Raw genomic sequence first — 6,431 nt, forward strand, 5'->3', positions numbered from 1 at the left:
TATGTTGTAAAACAAATTGGCAGTTTAATGTAAAGTTGAATATATATTTACCATATGACTCAGTGAATTTCAAACTCATATTCACACAAAAACCTGCAAATGAATAATCATAGTAGCATTATTCATAGTCTCCAAAATCTGGGAATAATCCAGATGTTCTTCAACAGTTGAATATATAAATAAATATTGGCACATCTATAAAATGGAATACTACTCAGCAGTAAAAAGAAATACACTTTTGTTTCATGCAACAACATGTAATCATGCAAAATTTAAGTGCATTATACTGGCTGAATAAAGTCAGATACTAAAGGCTACCTATTGTGTAATTACATTTATATGATGTACTAAAAAAGTTAAAATTATGGAATTAAAATCAAATTAGTGAGGGAATTCCCTGATGGTCCAGTGGTTAGGACTCAGCACTTTCACTGCTGTGACCTGGGTTCAATCCCTGGTTGGGGAACTAAGGTGCCACAAGCCGTGTGGCCAAAAAAAAAAATCAGATCAGTGGGTCACAGGGATTGGGGGTAATGGATGTGTTTGATAGCAAACAGGCTGCAAAAAGGAATTCTTAGGGTGGTAGAACTCTTCTATATGTTATTATGGCGATTAACACGCATATGCAAACCCATAAAACCATACACCACAGAGTGACTTTTACCTATGTTAGTACTTCTAAACTGGGAGTGATTTTGCCCATAAGGGGATATTTAGGAGTACCTGCAGACATTTTTTGTTCTCACACTGGGGAACTTGGTGCTACTGGCACCCTAGTAGGAGACTAGGAATATTGATAAACATCCAACAACTCACAAGACAACCATCCAAACAAAAGATGATCCAGCCCAAAATGTCAACAGTACCAAAGTTGAGAAAGCCTTCTACATGGAAATTTTAAAAGTCAACTAGAATGTCAGGAGAATACAGGAAAGAGTACAGATACATCTAACTGAATTACACATGTCTTAGTCTATTTGGGCTGCTATAATAAAACACCACAGGCTGGGTAGCTTATAAACAACAGAAATTTATTTCTCACATTTCTGGAGGTTGGAAGTCAAAGATGAAGGTGCCAGCATGGTCGAATTCTAATGAAATTGTTTTCTGGGTTGTAGGTTGCCAATCTCACTGTGTCCTCACATGGTGGAAAGGATTAGGGAGCTTTCTGGGGTCTCTTTTATAAAGATGCTAATTCCATCCATGAAAAGTCTGCCTTCATGACTGAGTATCTCCTAATACAATCACATTTCACATTAACATTTCAACAAATTAACTTTTGGGAGACACAAACATTCAGACCATAGCAAAATGTATGAAATCACTTCCTTGAAGTGGATAGGGAATAATGGAGATGACCTAAGTAACTTTAAGAAACGACATTTGACGCGGTGGTAGTAGTGTTTAGTCACTAAGTCATGTCTGACTCTTTTGCAACCCCATGGACTGTACCCTGCCAGGCTCCTCTTCCATGGGATTTCCCAGGCTAGAATACTGGAGAGAGTTGCCATTTTCTTCTCCACCGGATTGTCCCAACCCAGCGATTGAACCCATGTGTCCTGCATTATTAGCAGGCGAATTCTTTACCATTGTGCCACCAGGGAAACCCTTTGGGTACTGCAAAGCAAAAGCCAAAATTAACTGTACTCTAGTTGGTATATCTGTTTCAGAGTGTAGTATAGCAGTTCATTACATGTATAGCCATACATTGCATGTGTAAACCAGAGAAGGCAATGGCACCCCACTTCAGTACTTTTGCCTAGAAAATCCCATGGACAGAGGAGCCTGGTGGGCTGCAGTCCATGGCGTCGCTAGAGTCGGACACGACTGAGTGACTTCACTTTCACTTTTCACTTTCATGCGTTGGAGAAGGCAATGGCAACCCACTCCAGTGTTCTTGCCTGGAGAATCCCAGGGACCGGGGAGCCTGATAGGCTGCCGTCTATGGGGTCGCACAGAGTCGGACACGACTGAAGCGACTTAGCAGCAGCAGAAGGTTAAACAAAGAAGTTTATATTATATGTTGTAGATAGTGGAAGCCAAGTTTCCAACGTCAGAGAAAAAAGTTGCAAAAAGGAAAAGATTTAGTGTCAGAGACATCAATATGAACTCCTGTGTGTGTGTGTGTGTGTGTGTGTGCACAGTTAGTTCTGTCCACTGAGAGGGCCTAGACACAATGCTGCCCCATTAGCAATGAACACACACAGGGCACAGATCTTGGTTTCTAAATACCATTTTCTAATAAAAGGAACCATGACTCCTTAAAGAAATAGTTGATCCTAGGATCAGGGCAGGGGAAGTACAAGATGAACCTGGAATGTCTTGTAGTACTAAAAAGTAAAGAAGTGTTTTGTAAAGAATATGCAAATGTATTTGTTTTCCTTTGCTGTGTAACAAATAACCACAAAAGTAGTGGCTTGAAACAGAAATCCAGGCGGGCTCAACTGGATTCCTTGCTTAAGATCTCAGAATGCTGAAGTCAGGGTGGCAGTAAGGTTGGACTCCTATCTGAAGGTTCTGAGGAAGAACCTGCTGCTGGACTCATTCAGGTTGTTGGCTGAATTCAATCCATGCAGTTAGAGGACTGTGGTCCCTGTTTCCTTCCTGGCTGTTGACTGAGGGTTGTTTTTGTTTTTGTTTTTTTTTTCCAGCTTCTAGAGACTCCTTATATTTCTTGGCTCTTGGTCACCTCCATTTTACAAACCCAGCAATGACAAATTGAATCAATCTCTTGCTTTGAACGTCCTCGACATCCTCTCCTTTCTTTTCTGCCTTCCTCTTCTGCCACCAGCTAGAGAAGGGTCTATGCTTTAACAACTCATGTGATTTTACTCAGCAGATCAGGATAATCCAGGATCATCTCCCACTCTTAAAGTCAACTGATTGAGTGTTAAATTATATCTGAAAAAAATCTCCTTACAGCAATACCAAGATTAGTATTTTATTGAAGGACAGGAATCTTGAGGGGAATATCTTTAAAATTCTGCCTAACACATTGGACATGTCAAAGGGACATGAGCCAATACCAAAGAGCTTCTAAAGGACAAAACTGGATCAATTTGAGAAAATCAGATGCTATTTGATTATATCACAAAGAATAAAACATCGAGGTAGCTCAGTGGTAAGGAATCTGACTGCAATGCCGGAGACGTGTATTCAATCCCTGGGTCAGGAAGATTCCCTGGAGAAGGAAATGGCAACTCACTCCAGTATTCTTGCTTGGGAAATCCCATGGACAGAGGAGCCTGGCAGGCTACAGTCCATGGGCTCACAAAAGAGCCGGACATGTCTTAGCAACTAAACAACAATAGCAATACTGATATAAGTTAATGATTAAATAAATAAGGTAGGACTTACTTACAGAGTAATTCCAAGTAATAAATGTAGGTGATATGAAGGACATAGAAAATCACCATTAGAACACCAAAGTAGTAATTTGATGCAGGTAAGACCCACTGATGAATGTTAAACCTAATGGGCAAAACTTTAAGGAAAATCAAGATATTTGCATAGCTTCAAAGTATCTCACCTCCAAATTTTAATTAATAATTGTGTTTATTTTTATACTCACAAATTCTTTGGTACTTCTTCCTCCAAGAGGTGAAGCTTAATCCACCTCCCCATTCTATTGACTATGAGCTGGACTAGATGACTGATTTCTAAGAAATAGAGTATGGAAATGGAGAAATAGAAATTTACAGAGGAAAAACTTAGCTAAGGGATCAAAGTAAACACCACCACCAATAAGTCATGTTGATATCATATAATTTATATGAATGATAAAAAGAGCTATCAACACTGTGGTCTTATTCCCCAAATCTCATAGTAATCCCAGTTATCATGAGAAAACATCAGACAAGTCCAAATTGAAGGCCATCCTACAAAACAGCTGATAAGGACTCTTCAAAAAGTGTTAAGGTTATTAAAAACATAAAATAATAAGGAACTGTCAGAGAATGTAGGAGAATGAGGAGACATGATGACTAAATACAATCAGTATCCTGGATTGAACCTTGGGGAGGAAAAAGGACTTTGGGGAAAACTTGTTAACATTTGTATAATGTGTCTAGCTTAGTTAATAGTACTGAACTAATGTTAATTTCTTAATTTTAATAGGTGACATATGTTAACTTAGGGGAATCTAGATGAAAGGTATACAGGAACGCTCCTTACTACCTTTGCAACTCTTCTGTAGATGTAAAAGTATTCCAAAGTAGAAAGTTAAGAAAGGATTATTAGTTTTCTTGGGCTTTCCTTGTAGTTCAGCTGGTAAAGAATCTGCCTACAATGTGGGAAACCTGGGCTCAATCCCTGGGTTGGGAAGATACCCTGGAGAAGGGAAAAGCTACTCACTCCAGTATTCTGGTCTGGAGAATTCCATGGACTGTATACCCCATGGGGTTGCAAAGAGTCGGACATGACTGAGCGACTTTCACTTAATTCTTGTGAGATTTCACAAAGAAAGGAAGACAAAAAACCTTGTAGTCAATTTGCAAAATTTAATCAGAAGTCTCCCCTAAGTTTTTGATTTGCTATATACTACAAATCATACCTCATACCTCGAGGCAGACCTCATTTTATTGTGCTTTGCTTTCTTGTGATTTTTACAAATAGAAAGTTTGTGGCAATCCTGCCTTGAGCAAAATGTCTATTGGTGACATTTTTGAAAGAGCATTTGCTCACTTTGTGTTTCTGTGTTACATCTTGGTAATTTTGCAATATTTCAAATTTTTATTGTTACTATATTTGTTTCAGTGATTCATGATTGATGATCTTTGATGTTTCTATTGTAATTGTTTTGGTATTTTTTATCAATAAGGTATTTTTATATTCAGATATGTATTTTTTAGATACAATGCACACTTAATAGACTGCAGTATAATATAAACATAATATTGTGACTTGCTTTATTGTGATATTCACTTTACTGCTATTCTGGAACTGAACTTGCAATATCTCTGAGGTATGCTTGTAATGCTATTATAAACACTTTTGTACAGGTTTTGCGAACACGTTTTCAATTCTCTTGAGTATATACCTACAAGTGGAATTGCTAGGTCGAATGGTAGCTCTACATAGAACTTTTAGGAGGACGGTCACAATGCTTTCCACAGCAAGTGCATGATTACACTTTTCCACCGGCAATGTTTGAAGGTTATAGTTCTCCACATCCTTGCCAACACTTGGTACTGCTTTTTTTGTTTAAGGTGTCAGCAGGGCTGCATTCGTTACTGAGACTCCAGAGAAGAATACATTTCTCTGCTTTTTGAGCCCCTCAAGCCTGCCCACATTCCTTGGCTCAGAGCCCCTGTGTTCTATCTTTAAAGCTAACACCACCAAACTGAGTCGTGCTCATGTTACCACTTCTCTGCTTCTACTGTCTGCTTTTTTTTTTTTTTTGGATACTAGCCTTGCTAGGGGATGTGAAGTGCTGGAGGGGCACATCCCCAGTGGCTCTGCTCTTCTCTAACCTTTCTGCAGAAATTGGTCCTCCTGACTGATTTACTTCTGGACCAAATTCTGCCATTCACTTGGAAACATTTGGCCTAATGGCATCCTTTTCGGATCTCTATCAGAAAGGATCTCAATAGGTTATTTCCATGAAGCTATACTTGACAAGCTGTGATGAATGTAGGAAACTTCCAAAAATGAAAATGAGATAGAAGGTATCCTATGTGAAAGACTCAAGAGTTTTCAGCCTCTTTCAGTTTACAGAGACCCCAGGGGCTGGTTTAAGATGTTAGAAATACATCTTATAAGGTGACATTATTTCTTACATGTAAAACTAAAACAAGCTTCTCAAAGTAATAATTCTTAACACTACTTGTGGGTGATGAACAGATGCATTTCTTTTTAAAAAATTGCTTGTTGTGACCCACAAAACTGATTTCAAGAGCTGTAATTTACAGCAGTTCCCACTATGAAGAACACTGGATTGAAGGATATTTGAGATTTCTTTCTGCTCTATTCTAAAAATTAACCAGTCTACATTGGAAAGACAAAAAAGCAAAACACAGAAAAACAGCCTCGGTCTTGCTGAGTCTGGTCTTCTTGAGCTTGTTGTCAGTTAAAATAGTCAAATATTCTCCCTTTCCAGATGACAAAGTCCTACAGAAAAAGCCCCAAGTCAGACCCCCCCACCAAAATGTACAGCAGAAGGTAACCTTGGTACTTGGCATCTCAACTCCAGTACCCTCATCTGCCATTGTCCCTACCCTTTTTATAATCAGTCTACTTTAAGGTCTTGTACTTTTCTTTTTTAATGCTTTTGCCCCGTGAATTCAGGAAGTATTCATCATGTTATTACACTTACTTCGTTTACACTTAATGTGACATGATACACATATGTGTTCATGAAATATACGTACAGCTTCCTTGGTGGCTCAGTCGGTGAAGAATCTGCCTGCAATGCAGGAGACACAGGAGACACG

At 38.8% G+C, this 6,431-nt stretch overlaps 1 non-coding gene across 1 annotated transcript; it reads left to right on the plus strand.

The window, feature by feature from the left end:
• The first annotated feature begins 394 nt into the window (after nt 1-394).
• Nucleotides 395-466, plus strand: TRNAE-UUC (transfer RNA glutamic acid (anticodon UUC)). The gene has a single exon. It is a non-coding gene; the product is annotated as a tRNA-Glu (tRNA).
• The last annotated feature ends 5,965 nt before the right edge of the window (nt 467-6,431 follow it).

This window comes from Bos grunniens, chromosome X, assembly GCF_055505025.1.
Source record: "Bos grunniens cultivar Pamir isolate PY7600 chromosome X, Bosgru_T2T1.0, whole genome shotgun sequence".
Lineage (NCBI taxonomy): Eukaryota > Metazoa > Chordata > Mammalia > Artiodactyla > Bovidae > Bos > Bos grunniens.